Below are 22,758 nucleotides of genomic sequence, written 5' to 3' on the forward strand. Positions count from 1 at the left end.
CTGTCACAAAGAATAACTACTGGAAATTTTGAAAGAAACTTTAACAATAGTTTTCAGAAAAGCAGACTCCGCTAATTATCACACTTATTTCGATAATAAGTAGTGGTAATAGAAGCAGTAGTAGAAGTAGTACCTGGACGAGTTCAAAATTCAAAATAGATACTGAGGTAAAGAGTTATATGCACAATATCTGTTCCTTTGGACTATTTTAAGCAAAACTCAAAGCGGTCTGCCGGGAACTTCAAGACAAGACACTCGGGCAAGAACATCTTGCTAGCGACAATCGAGTCGATATGCAAGCCATGTCCTCCTTGAATTGCTACTTCACTGAGAAGAAGGTGCTGAATAAATAGCTCGCGAGGCAGTTTTGTCTCCATTGGAAGGGTTTACAGGGACTGAGGGAGTCGAAGACCCTAACTGGGGGTATCAGGACCAAAACGCAGTGACCTGGCGACGAAGGAAAGTGACCCACAACAGAATTAGAATACGGTACCAATATCAAACTAATGTGTATAAAAATATTTGCGATTATTACATGGAAAAATTGGACACAAATACTTTTTCCATAATTCTGGTGACATTTGTTCAAGTTTCCTCCAAATGTGTATTTATATTTCATACTCACATATGGTGAATGTATCATCAATCACTGCAAACACTTAAGTAGGTATGTGAATGTGAATGCGAGGTGAAGGATAGATAATTGAACAGATAATGGCGATAGAAAAATGTGTGTTTTTTTTTTAATGAATCCGAACAGGTATGTGAGGAACTGATCAACGATTCTGGGAACAAGATAAAGCGGCCCGTAATGTCCATTTAACTTGTCTGAAATTATTAGCTCAGAAACGTTACGTGCATAATGTAGGGCTCGTTATAACAAAGTAATTTATTTAGCGTGATAGATATTGTAAATGAGATACTCGTCAGAATACTTGCGAATCAGGTTTTGAATTAAGTAATAGACTTCGACTTTCGTATTGTCGCAAAAAATCGCTCTTCATTATTTTAAAGTTATATAAATTTGAATATTGCTAATTTCGGGTCGGTTAAATTAGTGAAGTAATATTTTTGTAGCAGAAAACGAATGAACATGGTGTTGCCGATTTATTTCATAATACGCACGTTTATTATATGGAATGCTCTGTATATATTCCCGTTAATCGATGGGCACCTTTTTTGAATACAAAACGTCACTACTTTGAAAAAAACAACAAAATTTCTGCGTTTTAGTAATGACTTGAAAATAGAAATAACTATTTCATATTTGATTTTAGAAACAAAAAACGTAATGACCATTTGTAAGGAAAAAAGACAGTGAGAGTGGATAAGTATTTAAGGTATGGAAACGTTTTTCCATTAAAACCACTTTATTTGGCGGAAAAAATTCTACCAGTTATTAATAGTGCTCCCAAGAGTATATGTATATTGTTCCGAGAATCCACAAACTGTATAGTCTATTAGAATAGAGACGCTAACAAATAAAAATTAGATTGTGATGAACGAGGGTTGTTTTCAAAACGCATGAGACATTGGAACGTTTCCATATAGCCATATTTCACTCGAGACTTGAAGCGAATACCAACCTAATTTTTTTATTATATTATTGATCATATCATATTATTGTTTGACTCTACGAAAACATTTAGAATTTTAGTATGATATATATTATACTTGAAATACTTGTGACGAAAAAATTAAATATTTCAAATTATTTGAAACAAAAATTCTTTCCAACGGTTCCACCATGTTTTATCAAAATTTGCATTTTCTTCAAGAAATAACTTTTGTATAATTTAAGCCGTTCTACATGAAAAAATCGATTTTTTTTTTATATGAACGGGGTGTCAAGCTTTAAAAAATGGATTTTTAATAAAGATCTTAAACATCCCTTGACCTATTTTGTCGAAATTTGTTACTGTTGTTGTGACAAGAGACTCATTTAGGATTTACCAAATTAAAATTATGACGGGCTGTGGCGGATGTAAAGATGTGCGCCACTGACTTTGTAACTTTTTTCTCTTGAATTTATTCCTAGTTGACAACAAATTCTAATGGGCTTTTTATAAATATCTTCTTTATTTGACACCTTGAAAACTACGCATTTCCGGAATCATGTTTATATGAAAAATGTATAATTTTTTTATGTAAAATGTACTGCTTAAATAAAACATTTTCTTTTTATAGTGGCAATAAAAAAACAATTTATTGTATATCTGAAATTATTATTTTTAAATAAACATCGGTAATAACTATTAATCGTTTGGATAACGGATAACAAAAATTATAAGTGATCTAGTGAGCAAAAAAAAATTATAACCGTACTTAAGGTGTTCATATTATTCATATTATATTCTCTTCAGAATTCAATCCCTAATACTAACTATAATATTATAATATTTTTCTAAAAATTGAACTGGACAGCAGTTAAAGAAGAACGTTTCAATAAATAATATTCTTGGATAATACTACCGACAAACATAGTTAAGCAGAAAGGGATTTTCAATTTTTAATCATACCGATGGGGTTTCCTTTATCAAAAATTTACAAAACAACTGTACGGAAGCGAATTTTGTCTGGTAAAAAAAAATGAGCACAATGACCTCATCCAAACACAATGCTGATGAATTTCCTCAATGAAATCCATGAATGCATAAAACCTCGCGTGTAAACCCAATACCGGAACAAAAACGACGGAAATTTATGCGTTTGTAATGATCGTCTGCGCTTACTACACGCCAATCGCTATCGAAGCATCAAAATAATCACAAATACCTATTTGCGGCGTAATCGCATTTTACGACCGTTGAAATTTCTTTAATAAACACTCATACCAACGAAACGTGCTTAAACCGCACCTTAGCACATTGAAACAAAGTGAAAGTTTTGTGTATTGCAACGAAATTGCAGCAAAGATAACCTTACGCAAAAACGAAACTGAATGCATAACGGGCAAACTTGTCCTTTCCTTTTCAGCACGCATTGACAGAGATGTTTTCATGTACTCACCTCTTTTTTTTTCGCCAAGCCGGTTAAGCAAGCAAATCCGCTTACCACTTTCGACGTATTACGAATTGCAAACACAACATGAACAACGAAAAACCATAAAAAATAAACACAACAATCGTAGACAAAAATAACGGCCACTTTACAAGGTCAACCTTGGCAAGTTTCGTCGATCTTTTTTGAAAACCCGGGCATTGAAAACAACGCACGCTTCAACACGTAGTGGCAAACTGCAGGAGGGAGATCCCAGTCGGTCGCAGGAGAGCGGATTCGAGAGATTTGAGTCGAGAGGGAGAGAGAGATCCTGCTGGTTTTGGTCGTCTGCGTGGCGCGTCGAATCAGGAACCGTGCACGGATAGACGCGTGCCTGAAAGAGATGGATTTGTCCTGAGGGCCTACTATGGATGACAGCACACATCGTTATTCAAACGCACATAATTTTAAAGTTCGCGGGACTACAAATCAACCTTTGCTGTGTTTATAAATCACGCGCCTTTTTCGGACCCAGAACTGAACTTGAAATGGGTGTGGTGGTTGGTTAAAATGCTCAAGACTCAAATATTTTAATGGTTTCTTTGTCCAAGTTTTTGGAAACCAAACTACTGTATATATTTTCTAATATAAATTACGAAACTTTATCACATCTCCTTTTTAACTACCCGATTTGGTCATCCTCAAGAGATGACGTATTTGTTGTAAATAGCACTGATCCAGCAATATGGACCATATTAGATATTGGATATTTTAGTTCATTCAATCAATTACGCGAATGAAATCATATTCGCAAAATGGTGTTGAAGGCAAATAAAATTTGTCAAAATAAATAAGAACTAAAGGTTCATATTTTCACGAAATTATATATTTTTACATGACAATTGTTTCGACAACACCGTGTCTTTATCAAATGATAAAATAATAAAGACACGGTGTTGTCGAAACAATTGTCATGTAAAAATATATACTTTCGTGTACTTTTAGTTCTTATTTATTTTGATAAATGGATTTTTGTCAAGTAATTGTCAAGATTAAAGTTTATCCAAGAAAATACCCACAATAATACAGAAAACAAAAGTAGTATTAGCCTAAATCATAATATTAATTTTATAAGAATTAATAGAATTATAGAATTAATTGTGCTGTCGCTTTCCTTCACTTTTTGCTATTTTACAAGGGTTTCTTAACATTCAAAAATTCTTATTTATTAGGTTCATATCGATTTTGCGATTTTAACACACAGTACAGCCACTCGTTGTTTTGTAGGCTCGGTTTTCTTAGTTTCGACCGATTGTGATGCCGAACCATACATATTTTACGCTGCAACGGTTGTGTACGTGGCTCCTTGTTCGCTAGGTTTTCTCTTAGGTGACACCGGTTTACTGAGAGATACTAATGCAAAAACAGAGAATTAGTTGCGCATTAGAGGGAGTCATAACCATTACCATCCGTCACACTATGGGACTGGGGACCACATTTACTTTTCATTGCTTCGGTATTCGTCATCGGGTCTTAACGGGGCATAATAAACATTGTTTTGTTTTCTTAACCTATTCTTCCTTGATTTTCTGAGAGTGGCCATCCGGTCGCCACCACAGAAAGCGCGCGGGTAGCTTGATTCTTTGGCACTGCCCTACTGCCACCACCGCAGATATAGTTCGGTTTCTCGACCCACTGGTGGCGTACCGTCGACTAGGTTGGCAAGAGTGGTGCGTCCCTCTAATCTTTTGTACCCGTTTAGCCTTTTAATAAAACTGTGTGAAACTTGGGCAGGTGGCTGGTTTTCTGTTGTATGACCGATTTGTTTTTTGAACCGGTAGTGCTACCCCAATAAGAGAGGGATATGTAAATTGGTAGCTAATTTCTGAGTTTGGAATGGGAGGAATTTTGAAAAAGCATTGTCATTGCCCCGCAGAAAACCCTGGAATAGAGGGTTATTTTTCTTCCTCTTGTTCCGTTTTCCGGCTAGCCTTCCACGTGGTTTCTTCTTTCATCGGAATACCAGAGAGCTCCGCTAGAGTTGGTGTCTTGCAGTGTATGCTGTCTCATGTGTACATGTTTGGTTATCGAGTTTTCCCTGTGGAATATCCGGCTTTCCTGACCCACATTGCTGGGATTTCTGTTGCTGCCCAAGTGCTGGTGTTCATTGGGCCACCACTCCGTCTTGTGGCTTGGTTACCTGGGTAATACCAGACCGCGGGGTAACATTCGGGAGAGCTTAAGGTTTGGATAGCTTAAGTGCTGCCCCCTCCCATAAGTGATCTGTTGTCTTCAAGAACTGAATGTGGAACTTACATTCTTAATTTAAATATATAATTCATTGATTAATATTTCATAGTATGTTACCTACATTCTTTTGCACCGCGAAAAGTTGAAGGTGAGATTTCACGCACCCACACCTACCTCCAGGTAAAAAGGAAATAAATTATTGTTCGTGATTCATTTGTTTATTTCCTTTTCGGGTTTGAACCTTGTGTCAATAAGTTTACATTGGTTACAACTTGGGCTTCTATTTAGTAATGTTTTACTTTTTAATTTTTCTTAATAGTTACTGAGCAAGCATTGTCTTGCCTCATTAATTAATTAATAATTCTTTTGCTTTTCTTTTTTACAACCCTAAGATTGAGAGGTAAGAGAGATTATAGGTAAAGGGCAAGGAGTAAGGACACCACCGCTTATAATTTCTTATGAAGGAATTTACATTGAAAATTTTATGATTCTTAGGAACATTGTTGTATATTGTATCTACTTTATATGAAAACGATCTATCAAAAAGTGCGGTATAACCCTAAAACATAACCTTAAAACTTTGACTACATATAAATATTACATGATTTCCTATTGATCAATATCTAGTTTCAAGTAATTTATGTGTATACCATCTAAAAATCGAAGGCAAGACTTTTAAATTCCATATTGTAACATTGCATTCAGATTCAATGTTCTGCTTGTTCTTGCCAAATAGCATATCCGATGATTTAGTGGAATTTAACTGTAGACCGTGACTGGTGAGGTATTTAACAAGCCGTATTCAATCTTTTTTCTTTGGCATTAGGAAGGACAGAAAGAAAACACTATGTATGTATGTAAAGAACTGTTGTCCTAATTCGGTTAGGGCAACAGTTCAGTACGTACTCATTTTTTAAAGAAATTTCAACTAAAATCACAATCAATCTCAATCCCACTAGACCTGGTAAATAAAACGTCTGTTGAATTATTGCATAACAAAAATTGCATCTGCAATATTTGCAGACCTAAAAAAGCCTTCGACGTACCTTTGAAATATCATTTAAAAAATAATTTAATAAACTTAATGAAACCTTACTGAAACAATACATAAATGACAATTTCTTAAATGAATATGTTAATTCAATGCTTGGTCCTCTAGACAATTTTTTATTATTTCTTAGTCTTAAAGTTAAACACTCAATATCACACATTTACTGAAGATACTGTTCTGATATACGAGGTATGTTTCAAAGGTAAGGTGACTTTTAAGTTTCATCAAAAATTATTTATTTATTTATCAAAATTAATGTTGCATCCTTCAAAGTCGCCCCTCCCCCCAACCCCGCGAAAGATATAATACATAGCCTTCAGTTCTTCCAGCCATCTTTCTCTTCAATCATTCCATCCAAAATTCCTTCCTTTCACGGGTTTTTTGAGTTTTGAGTACAGGAAAAATTCGCATGGGGCCATATCCGGTGAATATGGTGACTGAGGCATGATTGTGGTTTTCTTTTTGCAAAATCCATGAATTAGGCACGTTTTCTTCGTATTGCTTGTTGTAAACGGCGCATAACTTCTTTATTGACCGTACGACCTTGTGGTAAGAACTGTTGATGTACTACGCCACGATAATCAAAGAAAACATTAAGCAAAACCTTGACATTTGATCAAACTTGACGTGCTTTTTTCAGTCTTGGCGACTCTGGGTTCTTCCACTGGGACGACTGGGCTTTGGTTTCGACATTGTAACCGTATACCCATGATTCACTATTCTAGTCTAACCATAGAAGCAATTCTGTTTTAAAATGATTCACAATTATTTTTAGTCGTTTTTCATAAATCTGGGAAACTACTGGAAATGGGAAGAACATTATAATTTATATTAATATTTTTATATTTACCTTTTTTAAATAGCGTAAATATTTAGCTTTCCAAAATGTTTAATTCAGATCAATGTAGACCGCAAGCTCAAAATAAACCGGACATGAAACTTTCCTTTCATTAGATTTTCAAGGGAATTGTCAATAGAGCAGCAGTTTTCTTAAAATATGTGTGGTACATAAGCATAAAATGACCGAAACATAACTCGACCGGGAGATATGATTAAATAATAACCGATTTGCTAAATGCTATAATTCTTGCAGACAAAATAAACGTCGACCAAAAGCTCTTGTATTTATTTTATTTTACTGGGTATTGCGGTACGAATTTGCGTACATCGAGGTTCTCGAAGCCAATGGAACGTTGACGAATATTATATTAATAATTTATCGTCTAGTTTTAGTAATAGTTTTGATATATGTTATGATATGTATGCGGATAACGGCGACATTTTGTGTTCAAAATCTGATGGCAATCCAGGAAGAACCCGTTGAATAATAGAAATAGGATAAATGGCTCTCGAATTTAGAATTAATGGCGAATGTTGTCTTTGGATAGTCCTATCCTTACTTTATTTTATGCAGCGTCTGTTTCAATCCTAGCCGCTAAGCGTTCCCAAAAACAACCAAACATATCAAACCATAATTCGTAACTAGTGTATTAATAATTAAACAATTATACTGAGTATCTTACTAAAGGCTTCATAATAAACTGGCAGCAACGCGCAAAAACTTGCATCCGTTTTTGTATTCACGCCTCATATAACAACGAGCTCCCGATGAACATCCACTTTGATAAAGTCTCACGCAGTAAAATCAAACATTGCCTATCAATGAATTATTCAACCATTACGCCACCATTACACAACCCTTTACCGCAGTTCTGGGAATACATATGCCGTATTTAAGGGTTTGGTGCAGGATCGGATCGAGCGCCATAAGTTTCTACCAGTTTTTAAATTCTGCTACTCATAAGTTTCACTCTATTACAGATTACATTAACTGTTATTCATTAAGTTTAGTGATTTTTAATAAACGTCATTGTAGTCATTACCATTACCTTTTATTTATTTATTTATTTATTTATCCATGGGCATAGCCCAATTACAAAATTATAAACTCATAATTTACAGCAGCTAATCTAATAATAAGCTAAATCAAATTAAATAACAAAACAAAATAAACCTTAGATCAATAACATATCTAAAAATAATAATAGAAAAACTAACCAATAAAAAACTAAAACAAACATAAAAACAAAAAATAAAGACTGGCAAAGTTAACTAAATAAGTTCACTTGCAAATATGGAGAACCTTATACAGGAAAATGCTAAAGGCAGCACAAAGCCAGTTCGGTAGTGACCATTAGCAAATCTTGCTGATGTGGAAATAAAAGTATTAATCTCATAATTAGTAGGTTATATCAGGAGATGAAAACTGCTAATTGCGCTGGTATTACAGATTTTATGAACAATTTCTGGAGTTGAATCTCTCCCGTGGTGAACATTATAGAAGGCAATAAATTCTCTCCTCTTATGGTGCAGTACCAAATTCATCCTAGCAAGCAGTTACGCATCATTAAAATTATCAAAAATGTTCAGTTTATATGCTATTCGTTTCAAAAGGTTTGTGAAATCCATTGAAGAGAACCCAGGTGTGCACCATAAAGAGGCTCCAGTTGGGGATGTATACTAGGGCGCAATATAAGGTTCTCAATGCTGAAATATTGATGAAGTCCTGAGTGCAGCAGATATAAACAAACGCCAAAACACCACCATCCGCCTCTAAAATCTACCTAAGTACCACCACCGGGGGTAGCGATGAATAACTGGAAAATTTTGGAGTAGAGAGTAGGAAAGCCTTTACCTTGTAGATTTTTTTTATCAACCATGACGCTCAATTTTTCAAAGAAACTTCCACAGGCTAATGTAATACTTTTTACACGCAGGAGGAATCCAGTTTTGTAAAAAATTATCGTGATGCTTATATACATATATATATATATATATATATATATATATATATATATATATATATATATATATATATATATATATATATATATATATATATATATATATATATATAAAACATTTGGGAATCGCCGGTGGCAATCAACTGAAAGATTATTGAACGATATCCTAAGCGTTTCAACTAATTTGAGTTCGTGAAGCTATTCTGGAATATGCCAATTCGGCACCTAGTTATTATGAATTGAAAGCGTCAGAACACTGATTTAAACAACGAAGTGTTGCGCAGAGTTATGGACTGAAATAATTTACCAAATAAATATTTGGGAGGATGTAATTTGAAGTACAAATTACAATTCTTAGAGTTAATTTTAGTTAGTTTTCCATTACAGAATATTTGAAGGCAGTCATTACTACGGATGTTCCGATACCATTAAAGTATCGATACCTACTCATTTCGATAGTACTCAAATCTTTTTTCGATACTACTCAAATAAATACTCCTAAAGTATCGATACTTACTCATATCGATACTTTTAGCAGTTTATTATTTTTTTATTTATTTTAAGGAAACTAACAATGAACGTTGAAGGACAATAATTAAAACAAAATTAAGAAGGAAAAGAAAACTTTTATTATAAAGGTTTGCGTCATGTTGAGCACGTACTTTAAACAAAAAACTCCATGATAACATTGGAATAATAAGCCGATGATTACAATAAATAAAATTATTCGTAAGCAATCTCTTGTATGTTTGACAATTTATGTTGGTTGGCAATGAAAAAGAATGAAGGGCGGACATCTTTCTCACTTTTGGCCCGGGCTCAGTCGAGTGAAGTCGGGTGAGTTCAAGTTGGATGGCGCGAGACAACGCGTCACCATAGATCAGATAGAGATTATGTTTGTCTGATGCGTTGTATTTTTTTTTAATGGTGAGGCTGATTCGATTTGATACCAAGTACTTTTGTTTCGATACCGAGTAAGTATCGCAAGATTGATTCGATGCTATAAATACTTGGTATCGAATCAAAAGTATCGAATACCTAGTCGTATTTACTAGTATCGGAATATCCCTAGTCATTACTGGGAGCGACTCAATATTTCAAATGAAGTACCCTTCACATTTCTACATTTTATCAGTTAATTTCTTATTCATACAAATATGCACTCTCCGCATAATTGGACGCAACATTTTAGATTTATATTTAGAACGCTACGATAAAAGATTTCCAGGTTTACAGACGTGTAATTGGTAAGGCTGCGGCTTATTCTGGATTTCCCTAAAAAACCGTCAGACATTGATAATTTTGATAAAAGTTGATCGCTACCTAACCACGATATAACATTATAATTCGTTCGTTTTATTGATAACTTGGGTAAAATTTGAAATTTAGACACACCACTGTTTTATATAAAATTACTTTAACTATGTAGTACAAACTTTGCCAGTCTTCGATGGAGTGCTAAATATTATGTCGAAATTAAATTTATCGTATTAGTAGTCAATTTTAGTTGGTATAAGAACATAGCATTGTATTTTAAAAATATGTCAATACAATATCCAGTATTTAAATCAAATCAAGAAAAAAAATATGCAAAACCAGTAACGTTTCTTTTTTTCAAAAAAAGGTGTTTTGATTTTGGGCAAGCAACAAGTGATCAAATCAAATCAATCAAATATTATTCACTAAAAACTATAGTTCGGAATCGACGCGTCGTTATTAAAAGTTGGCAAAAGAATAGGGACGGGCAGCAGTAGGACGTACAGGAACAAACCTGTTGGTGCATTAACTTGATCATTGTAGACAAAATGGCAAGCTAAACCTTAAATCGTTAAAATAAATTTAAGTTAGGCTACCCTTAGTTGTTTTACTGCAACAATTTGCCAACGATTGACCCTATTCAAACTAACCATAAATGGTTTTAACATTAGAAAATATCCCAGATTTGAAAACATTTGAAGATAAATAGACAAAGCCAATCTTAATTGATGATAGATATACGCAAGAACGGTACTAATAACTAAATACTAAAGCACCTTGTTAATAGTCACTTAAAATGTGTACTTTTCTATGTAGTTTTTTATTGATTTTTATTATTTTATGACGTTGCACAATAAACTAAATGGTTATTATAAATGTTATTCCAAATTTTTTAACTACATTTTTAACATGCCTATCGAGTCTAATTTACCAAGTACGTTTCTGCCTCATGAGGCAATGGTTTGGGGGATTTTAAAAGCTGTGCATCCGTAAACTGCTCACAATGCATTAGCGAGTGTGTAATATTGATAAATTTTTAATCCGGATTGAGTGCACAGTGCAAATATTATCGGGATGCTGACATTATTTCTCAAATTCGCTGCTCCCGAAGGATAATACTCTGTAATAAATTTATCGCAAAATTGATATTGGAATTCCCACATCCGGGACATATTAGGCACGAAATTCCATGCCTTGCAGAAATTTGTAGAGTCGTTCGACAGTTTGTTACAAAAAAACAAATAAAAATAATGCGAAAATTACAATTGTCATTTTTATTGTACCGGGCGTCCCTGTAAGGATAACGGATTTTTTTAAGATCATTTCACAAAACGCCATCTAGTGGCACAGCAAGCAAGAAGCCTAGGAAAAAAAGGCCTCTCTAAAGAGCCTTTTTGGAGATATTATTTTCACTTTCATCGCTTTTTCCCAGAGTTTTTAGCATTGCCCGAATTCATCATTTTGGTATTCAAACCTTTTATGAGAACAAAGTAGAAAATTTCCAATATAGAATCAAATATAAATGCCCTTAAATCAAATCAAGAAGATCGTTATTAGTTTTCCAATTCTGAACTGAGCAATCTGAATATTAAATAAAAATTCGCAAAATTAGTAACCACATAACTTAAGGTAACTGGACGTTGGTCAAAATAACATTAGCCGGATACTAATGTACTCTCCACTAATTTGCTTTACATACAGTTCATATATTACGAATTATCTTCTCTGTGGTTATCCCGCGTCAGGTATAGATAACGATAATGGCTTACGCTGGTAGGTATAATGCCGAGGGATAATTTCCACTCCTATTAACATGACGGTTTAGCAGCAGGGGTTGATTTTGATTTAATTAAAAACTAAGAAGCTCTTTATTTGCATATATCCAGAAAACGTTCTACTCTGTCGATTTACACAACCATTATAACCATTATAACCGAAAGTCAAAAATAATTTTGAAATATACTGGGATATTTCTCATGGCGATTTCTTAATTATGTTGAAAATAATAAGTTACAACGTGTGGTCTAAAATACTTCGCTTTTGAGATTCAGGATGTCAACATTTTATTTTTATTATGTTTTTGTCTGGCATTTTCATATAATTAATTGAAATTTATTTGTCAAGGGCGCTACCTACATCAATTTTCTCATTTTCCAAGAATCATGATTTTTTGTACGACCATGTAGTATATTTTTGGTAAAAAATGATAAAAAATTGGAATGTCGGAAATGTCTATTTGCAAAAACATTTTATTTAACCGCGTTATTATGATAAAAGTTAGGCTTTTTAAACCTTCAGCAACAAAAATCGTTACGTAATTAAAAATCGAAGAGACAAATCGTCAGAATTCATCTAGTGTGGGTTGTTTATAAATCGAGGTTGCTGAGATTTCACCAATCATCGTGTTGATTTCTTCAGAGCTAAACGGAAACTGATTGGTGAAACGTCATCAAGTTTGAATATAAACAACCGACGCAGGACGAAACGTGCAGATTTGTAAATATTATTTCAGTAGCCTGTGGAAGTTTTTTTTGAAAAATTAAAAATAAATATATGCTTTTTGCTAATGCAATGGGCTTCAAAAGGTTTCAATATTAACTTTAATCGCCTGTATCTCTGTTTCTATTACAAGGTTCGATCGATTAATTTTTAATTTTCTCCTTCAGAGATTATTTTACAGAACAAATCGACAGCTGGTATTAATATTATAAACATGCCAGGTTGTTTGTTTTGGCATTTAAACCAACTATAAATATTGCATTATAAAGGAATGCACATTGTTCTATAATGGCTTACCCTAAAACGAAGGCGGAAAGCCAATTAATCATATACGCCTATTACATGCAGAATCCTACATCCATTTAAATATAGATACGCAACAAAACTTCATAGATCATTGCGCATTAAAATGAACCAAATTCGATTTCCATTTTAATCTTGTTTAAACCGAGCCGACTAACTCGATTAAACGTACGGTTACGTCCACGTCCCATTTTAACAAGATTTGTTGTCGGTTTACGATATACAATATCGTATTTTATCTTTATCTTTGTTCGACTCTGATATCTTTTGTTAGTTTCGGAAAAATCACATTTAATAGGTTATCTTGGATAAATATGCAAATACGATGTTATTCGGTATAGGTTTTACCTCGATTCAATTTAATACGTTTTTATTGTTGCCTGTTTATGAGGTAAGACGATATTCACTTAAAGTTCATGATGTACTCAGTTATAGGATTTACTTAAATCTAAAAATAATCCTAAAGCTAAGTTTTTGTTATCTAAATGCTATAGAATGACAGTAATAAATTGAAGCATAGCTGTGCTGGTAGGTTGCTTATTTCATAATCCATGACAGTTGTTGATAAATCATATAAGTTTAGAGCACATAATCATTTCAAATATTTTTGCATTTTTGCAAAAGATCGGTGAGAGACTTATCGGCTTTAGTGTTAAATAAACTCAAATGCCGTCCACCGCACTCGTTGCATAATATACTATTAAAGACAGTTCTACAATACTGGCTGGCATTTCATACGCTCCATATATGTTGTTTTCATTGCATATCGAGATTTTTTTTAACCAATAATAATTCATTTTCAAGTAATCAACTGTAGATTTTTCTTTAGATCAACCTATAACGGTTGTCCAAAATTCTAGAGTATTGCGGGGCATTTAGTCCACTGCTGAGATGGATATAGTAACCCTAAATGTGGGAATTACTTAAAAAAATAAGCACAAAATGATGGAACGCAAAAGTTGTAATTAAAAACATAACAAAAATATTTTCTGCCATTTGGCACCACTTGTCCAAAAATCCCCCAGCATCTTCGATCAATCAAAGACAAAATTCTGTTGAGTTTACAGTATTCCGCAACAAAGAATACATTGCAAATACAGAACGAAAAATATCGGCTAGCCTAAAAGAACATAAAAGAACCTTAAGACTACTACAAATAGACTCATCAGCAGTTGCCGAACAAAATAACGAAATCGCACATCAAAGCTCTTTCGATAAAACTATAATTCTTGCATGTAATCAATTCTTCTACCAAAGAAATATCCGGGAATCTATAGAAATCTTTACCTTTCACTAATATGGGAATCAGTCATCCCACACAATTTTTATGCTCCTCCTTTACGTTCGCCGCCCTCAAAGATTAAATAAGTATGTACAGAGTATAATGCGATCCAGTTTCAGTTTATCTCGGAAGAAGCCAACGTTAGCAAGTTCGATTAGCAATAACCGACGCCGGAGGAATCCAGAAGATTTGTAAATAATTTTACGGTAAAATGTGGAAGTTTTTTGAAAAATTATTTTCTAAATTGATAAATGAAGCAATAAAATTCAGGAAGTTCAATTTAAAATTCACGTTTAATTTACATTTACATATTTTGCAAAATGTGCACAATTTTGTAAACACCCAGTAAGCGATAATTTAAATCTTATGACGTCTTATTTTTTACCTACAATGGTTGAAAGTTAATTACTTCGATGATTGCAAAATTTTCACTAGTAATACCATTATTCGGTAAAAAAAATCCACATTAAATTGTGTTTCAAAAATCAAATAACTAAAATTTGTTTTTCGATTTCCAACAACGTCAATTTTTGTCTTCATCCAAGTACCAGCAAAACATTGAAGTTGAGATTTGACTATTTAGTTACCATGGCAACTAAGTGAAACCCTAATTTGCAAATTATTTCGGATTTGAAGTTGCCAAGTTGGCACGATGTACAAAAATGTTTCGCTTAGCAAAGAATATTTTCGGCATTAAATTAAGCACTTGACACTCTAAGAAATTGAAGCAGTGTACAAACTTTACGCAGCAAACTACTCCTAGTAGTAGTTTCAAATGTATAGGGTAGTACTCGGGACACTAAATGATTTTTTCCTTATAAAATAAATTTCCATTTAAAAATGTCCATGCCTAACCGCAAAGAAATTCTTCAAAAACGTAAAAAATAGTATATTATGCAACAAGTGCGGTAAACGGCATTTGACTCACGAGTTCATTTGATACGAGCGGAGCGAGTGTTTAATAAACGAGTGACTTAAAAAATTTATTACGTATTACGTATTGCATATTACACTTTTTCCACGACCGTTGGTTTTTGGGTACATTTTCGTAAAACAACACGAATACATTCACTGACATGATCGTCAGAATTGACAAACGTCAAAATTCAAAGCGTGGGAAATATCTCCGAAAACATCCGATTGCTCCCAAAACCGTGCGGTAAAATCCCGGAAATATCCAAAGTGGCTCGGCTTCGGATATTTTACAGACGGGAGTAGAAAATTATATTATCACATTTTCGGCCATTATCTTTTGACACGTATTTAATTCCATCTTAAAAACTGTCTAAATATTAATTCTATACGATGCCGGGGTCATTAAATTACCAAGTCGTCATCACGGCTTTTAGTAAGTCAATTTTGTTGAAGTTTCTTCAAAATGTGGCCCCGGTTGAGAAAGACAGGTGCCCTAATTGACATGTTCAATATCTATCAGCGATTTAGACGCGAGAGCGCCCTATAATTTGATCCTTTCATAAATTTCAAATCGATTATAATTTAGCGCGACGGAAAATCGCAAGATACATTTTTATGGCTTCTTAACACGAATTCATGGTGTTTCTGTTGTAAGGTATCAAATATTCTGGCGTCGATCTAGACAGGATATAAAAAATAGCGCCAAAAACACTTCTTTTGGATTAAATCAAAAAATTAATATATTAATTTTATTCGGACGTTTTCTTCAATTATTAAGTAACCCAATTAAACTAAAAAGTATATGTTTGCCGATAGAATTTGAAGACTAAACATAATTAATTTTTTAGTGCGTTTTCTTTTTTTTTCGCATCCACGTGTTCATTGGAATAGAAGAAAATTTTACTTGCCACCACGTTCTTTTAAAAATATAGAAAAATTTTATTCTTGATATTTATCACACTTTAACAAAATACCGTGATTCTATGATCACATTCCAGTAAATAAGACGTATATAGAGGATTTCTATAAAATTTCAATAAGCAGGACATCATTCAATTTAAAACTTAAATTAATAGGCAAAAAGTAATGCAAATGTAAATTTTTTTGTAAATATAACAGAAAAATTTTTTTTTTTAGTTCCACATATCCCATTATACAGAGTTGCCCAAACTGTGATGTCCATTTTGAAATATATTGTGTTTCATTTAGCGTTGTCACATCTACTCGAACCAGAAACCACCTTCTTATATTTTAAAGAAATGCCATGTATATTGTTACATTTTTGGATTCCATGAAACATCCTGAAACTTTTTAGGTGTAGCTCGTTTGAGGTATTCTATCATGAAAATAATTATCTATTTTTCAACCAGTCCGGATACAAATCTAAAATCTTGTTTACGGCTTGTCAATAGGCTACTTTATCAAATTACGACATGGAATTTAGGTTATCGCATACAGAGTGTTTGCAAAATTATGCATATTTTGTAAGATATTTAAATGTACGCTAACGTAGAAATGAAATTTTATTTAAAAGTATTACAATATACCCTTCAAATTTTGAACCGCTTTGAAATTAAAAGTACAAAACTAGAATAATGCAATTTAAGCAAATATGACGATATAATTGGGCAAATCCATATTCAAACAACGATTAATTAATAATAATAATAATATTTCTTTATTAGCTTGGGAAGCTACCTACAAAAACAATTGTTTACAAAGTTTTATAAAATGCATGAACAAACAAAACCAACAAACAACATAACTATAATCAGAAATCAACATACAACATTTATACTTAAAATCTGGACATGACATGTTCCCTCAACATAGCTTTAAATATATTGAAATTATCACAATTTTTCAAGGTATTGGGCAGTTTATTATATTCGGAGAGACCCTTATACAGAATAGAATTTGTCGTTTGGTTAGAGTCTACTAAAATAAAATCATTGCGGTTTTTCGTATAGTAACCAAGCACGCTGTTAAAATATTTTACTTTATCACAGATGTAATCAAGTAATAGTTTATTTCTTAACTTATACATAAAAATATTTGCATCATAAATAATTCTCTGTTTAACCGTCACGACATTAACCAAATTTGACATTAGGTTTACAGAAGTGGATCTGCCACACTTTAAGATCGATCTTATCTTTTTTCTTAAATTTACACTCGCAAATCCAAACAATTCTCTTAAAAAAGTTTTTATCTGCTTCATATTTTACCAAAATCTGAGCTGGTGCGTTGGCTTGCACAAATTTAAGTGTAATTATCATTTGATTTGTCTTTGAACATTGTAGTAGCTTTAACCTTATCACTATTCTTATGAACTTCTTTTCATTCGTCAGATATTATCTTAGTGCACTTTGACCATGAATATAAGATAAATTTAATAAAAAATTACTTGTTTGAAAAATACTATCTAATTTAACTTTCCAACGATATCGCCATTATTCTAGTTTCGGTACTAACGGTTCACAATAGGATTACACCTATTTTGCAAAATGTGCACAATTTTGTAAACACCCTGTAAGCAAAAACTTAAATCTCATCCCATTGCCAATCCGTAAACATAATACCTAAATACCTAAAATGGTTGAAAGTTAATTACTTCGACGATCGCCAAATTTTCACTAGTAATAGCACTAGAGGAATTCCGCCTTTAATTTGTAGTATTCGGTAAGAAAATTCCACTTAAATTGTGTTTTAAAAACCAAATTTTTCGATTTCCAACAACGTCAATTTTTGTTTTCATCCAAGTACCAGCAAAACATTGAAGTTAGTCGATTTGATTATTAGCTAAGTTAAACCCTCATAGAAAAATGTTTCGCTTAGCAAAGAATATTTTCGGCATTAAATTAAGCACTTGACACCCGCAGATACTAGGAAATCGAAGCAGTGTACAAACTAAATCAACAGTCACAGTTTTGATAGCGTTTAGACCCTTAAATTTTTCACTTCTAATATTAGTAGTCGTACGAAAATAACATTTCAAGATAAGCACAGAATATTTTTTAATTTTAGAGAAATTTTGAGTAACTATAAGTGCTAAAAAATTGACTTTTAGCATTTTTATTAACTTTTCCTACATGCTTTATTGGTATGGAATTCATGACTTAGCGTTGTTAGCAGTGTAGGCAGTAAAACCAACAAATTTTTTTGTTATAAAAAAGAATCGGTTTGAAAATCATACTATCTCCAAAATAGGCTTGAAATAGTCTGATGCATTTATCAATCATTGTGTGAAGACTTATTTGGCCGCATTAATGGAGGATTGTGACTCCTACTTGAAGAAAGAATATTTGTTTCGAATTGTTCACGAATATTTGCATCTAAACTACTCAAAATCCAAAGTGTTCAACCGAAAAAAGGTGAATATTATATATATTTCATTAGACATAGACACTATGTTCATCCTATCCCAAGTCTCACATTTTCGTCCTTAAGAAGAAAGCATTCAGCTTTGTAATTGAAACTAGACCGTCAAAAAAAATGTTGTCATTATAAACGTCAAAAAATATCCAGTATAATTCGCTGTTAGGAAACCGCAAGGAAAAAAACCACTAAAATGCATCCGTTGCCATGGTGGTCTGTCAAAAAAACACGTTTTGATTGTTTAAAAATTACACGTGTGGAATTCACCGCAAGTGATCTACAATAATGCCCCAGAGAAAGTTTCAAAACTGTTCATAGAGTCCAAAAAAAAAAATAATAATATACAGGGCAATCTATTAAAAATGTTGGTATGGGGTTCACTCATTACGGGCAACGCAAATAACGAACAATCAAAAAGGCCTATTAAACTTTCGCAGCAAAAATATAATAAAACACAAATTGTTTTGAAAGTAAAAAATTAAGCTGTGAAAATTTATGGTCGATTATCGTTTTCGATGCTTCATAAAACAACAAAGAACACTGTTTTGTTGTCGTGTATTTCCAGTTGAAATATCATCGCGGAATAACTCTCTTAAATTACGAGCAATATAAACGGAAACAAATATTACAATGCCGAGCAACATCTACAATTGAGAATGACTTCCAGTTTAAGCGACGACGAAATAACTCGTTTGTTGTACTTTGGTACGCATCGTCCCTGGAGTGCAATCTAAATGAAAATTTCGTACTGCACCGCAGCAATTGAATGCTTTGCTCCCGCAACACTTTTTATCGATATTATTCGAGAGCAAGAACGGGAAACGAGATAAAATTTCACTCGGCGGGGAAGCGAATTAATTTCTGGAAAACTTGTTGAATAAGAGAGCCGCACAAAATAATGGAAGCTGCACGACCAACGACAAACACAAAACTAATGAGATTCTTGATTAAAAGCTACAAACCCTTTGGCATAGGCGGTTCATAAATAAACTTTAACGAATCCGCGAATATAATTACGTCATATTAAATTGTTGAAATTGAAACAAATTGTAGTCGCGAAAGTCCGTAGTAGGGGCAGGATAAAACTGAAACACGCATTCCCAAGTACAAAAGACAATTACATAATGCGACCACATACGGAAACGCGTAAGCTCAAGTTCGCGCAAAGACTAGTTTCGGATTTTGGGAGGAAATTCCATTAAGACGTACATGCTTATACGCTTCAAGCATTAATTAACAATTGTTTGGGAATTTCGGGCGGTGGAACTAGCGAAATAACTATTCGCGTGAATCTGTACATAAGTGGACACTTTTAAAGGGAAACACGCCATTCTAAAAGTAACAGAAAAAGTATATTTGAAAAGGTAAATTAAGATCGTTTAAATTCCATGAAAAAGGATGCTTTACAAATGTTTTCGCGCAAACACAAAGTTTTTTAGAATTTTTTAAAATACACATTTTCGAAAAGCAGCTTTTAATCCCGAAAGGGTAATAGATACCCACGTGTGGTTTATGACATGTATACTGTATACGCATGTTGAAACTTTGTTTAGCAGGCGCAGCTCGTTGTGAAATATTGAAAAGTTTAGGTGATGTTTGGAAAATTGTAATAATGACAAAATGGTGGTGCCGCGCTGTATTTCAAATTCATCGCAAATATCACCGTATTAAGAGGACGCCGGAATAACGGTCTAAGTCCAAAATATCGAAAATCAGGATTATTATGACAATTGATAGATCAGCATGCTCATTTTGTTTCATCTATTATATCCATCTAAGTCCCTTACATTGGTGGAACAAACAAATGTACAATGAAAGATCGATCTAAGTCGATAGCCAATTCTAGAGCATCTCTGAAGAACATAAAATTTATTGACAACTATAGGATAATTTTGATATTTTTTACTTACTATTTTTTGCCAACCAGTAATTATTTTTCCTTCCTGACTAGAACTATAAAGCAGCAACACTTTTTAGAAAAGAGAAACCTCTTTCTCATATGTTATTTTGACAGTTGAGTACATCTGTCCAAAAGCAACAAACGAGGGAAGCTTCTGCATGATATTAGTTAATTGCAAGGTTAATTTATTAAGCACATTCTTTATTAATTATGCAGAAATGGCTTTTGTGGGAGTCGAGTTTGAGAAAGACGACGACTTATCTATAGTCCATTACAGTTGGTTAACTGCTAGAAAATCTAAATGTTTTGGCCACCCACCAAAAAACACAAGGAAAATTCGAAGAGCTGTTAAGGAGCACCTCCAAAGGAAGATTCCTGGCCCGTTTCAAATTTGCAAAGAATTTTTTTTGAGTCAGGTAAAACACTGACCAACTATTTAGTTTTCAAGATTACATAATCGAATTATCTGTAGATGAAAATATAAAACATCTCTTAAGATTGAAGTAAACTATTTTTTTTTATATTTTAGATCGGAATATAGAACATAATTCGCCATATAATTTAGCAAAATTAACTCGATCAACTTCATCTGTTCAGTTCATTACCAATCATTACCAATCTTTTATACAAGCAGCAGTAAACAAGGAAATAAAACCTTCACGTGATAATAATACGTACTGAATTAGCAGATATTTTACACTCAGTCTTTTAAGATCACCCAATTACATTAGAGAGCAAAATAAAGAAATATTGGGAATTTTCTACAGCTGAGTTGTGCTGTTATAATACTTATATCTTCAAAATCTCCCTTACAACAAATAAGTAGACGATTATTAGAACATTCCAACAGTACACCTTTCCTTAATTTGAAAACCTTGAATGTTCGAAAACATAATTGAACTGTTCTCAAGCAGATTGTTATGGAATGATTGACAATAAAATTATTGAAATTAATAATATCTTAGAGGGAAAGCGTTTTCTGATTGACAAAATCTATTTACCTATCCATTAGATTCAGTTGATTTGTATATAGGTGTTCTAGATGATTTATCTCAACAATTTTGTTCTTGGGATGTAATTACAATGTAAATGTATGTATATGTAAACGTATATACAGTCGAAGTTCGATAAGTCGAATTTTTGATAAGTCGAACCAAATGCGTGTTAGTTTGTCTTTATTACTCGAACTTCGATTACTCGAATATCTTGATAACTCGAACGAAACATTTGGTGCCAACTTCGATAAGTGGAATTTTCTTGGGGAACCCCTTAATTACGACCGATCTTAACCTGTCTTTTTAACGTATCTATGCAAGCAGTTCAGTTTCTATGCTTGCTAAGTTCACTTGTATGACTTACTAGTTAATACTAAGTCAAAAATACTGTCCCTATTCAATTTACGCATTATATTATGGGATTTCGGCAAGTGCAGTGTCTACAATTTTGAAAAGTAAACATTCAGTCATCACCGCAATGGAACGTTTCGAAGAAAACAAAAACAATGACATTATACTAATGGATTGTGTTGACGACGTAACTACCGCATGGAATATCGACGTTAAGCCTTTTCAATTTGCAATTGTTTTAAAAAAGCTGGTTTTGGTCAGCATTCTGAATGGGAAGAAGAAGATGAGAACCCCTTGATTTTCCTAGGTGAACGCCTGAAAGAAAAGAGTGAAGACGAAATCCAAATAGAAATCGAGTTTAAAGCTTGGATAAACATTAGAGGTATAGCAGAAGGTAGCACCATCAACGATTTTATATATGTGGATGAGAATACTGTTACTTCAGAGTTTCCTACTGATGAAGATATTATCGAGCCCTGCAGATCCGAAGCGGTACAGTTAAACATCAAAGATGACTGCGAAAGTGACACGATGGAGGAGGAATTGGAAGATGATTCTCAGCAACCACTTTTGTAAAGTTATATTATATATATAGACGTATTCAGTGCTAAACGCCGCCTACTTTTATAACAAAACTTTTCCCTGGTAACAAGGTTTTGATTAAATCATATAGCGCAATAATTTGGTGCATTTCGGATGATAGAAAAAAAAGTACATTGGAAAATCGAATCTATCGAGATTGCTTTTCTTCGATCCAATCTGGAGACCCTTCGATCATCGCCTTAAATGCTTCT

The 22,758-nt window shown here is 33.2% G+C and overlaps 1 protein-coding gene across 12 annotated transcripts in view; it reads right to left on the minus strand.

Moving 5' to 3' along the window:
* LOC132705304 (protein sprint) overlaps window positions 1-22,758 on the minus strand; it is a 298,697-nt gene that overhangs the window by 85,936 nt on the left and 190,003 nt on the right. For 3 of the 12 annotated variants that reach the window (XM_060675808.1, XM_060675807.1, XM_060675813.1), the window contains exon 1: window positions 3,010-3,242. The exons of the other annotated variants lie outside the window; for them this stretch is intronic. The gene's annotated coding sequence lies outside the window, so the exon portion shown is untranslated. Of the gene's footprint in view, window positions 1-3,009; window positions 3,243-22,758 lie in introns of those variants that run through there. 12 annotated transcript variants of the gene reach the window in all.

Source organism: Cylas formicarius, unplaced genomic scaffold (genome assembly GCF_029955315.1).
Source record: "Cylas formicarius isolate icCylForm1 unplaced genomic scaffold, icCylForm1.1 PGA_scaffold_7__23_contigs__length_41026272, whole genome shotgun sequence".
Classification (NCBI taxonomy): Eukaryota; Metazoa; Arthropoda; class Insecta; order Coleoptera; family Brentidae; genus Cylas; species Cylas formicarius.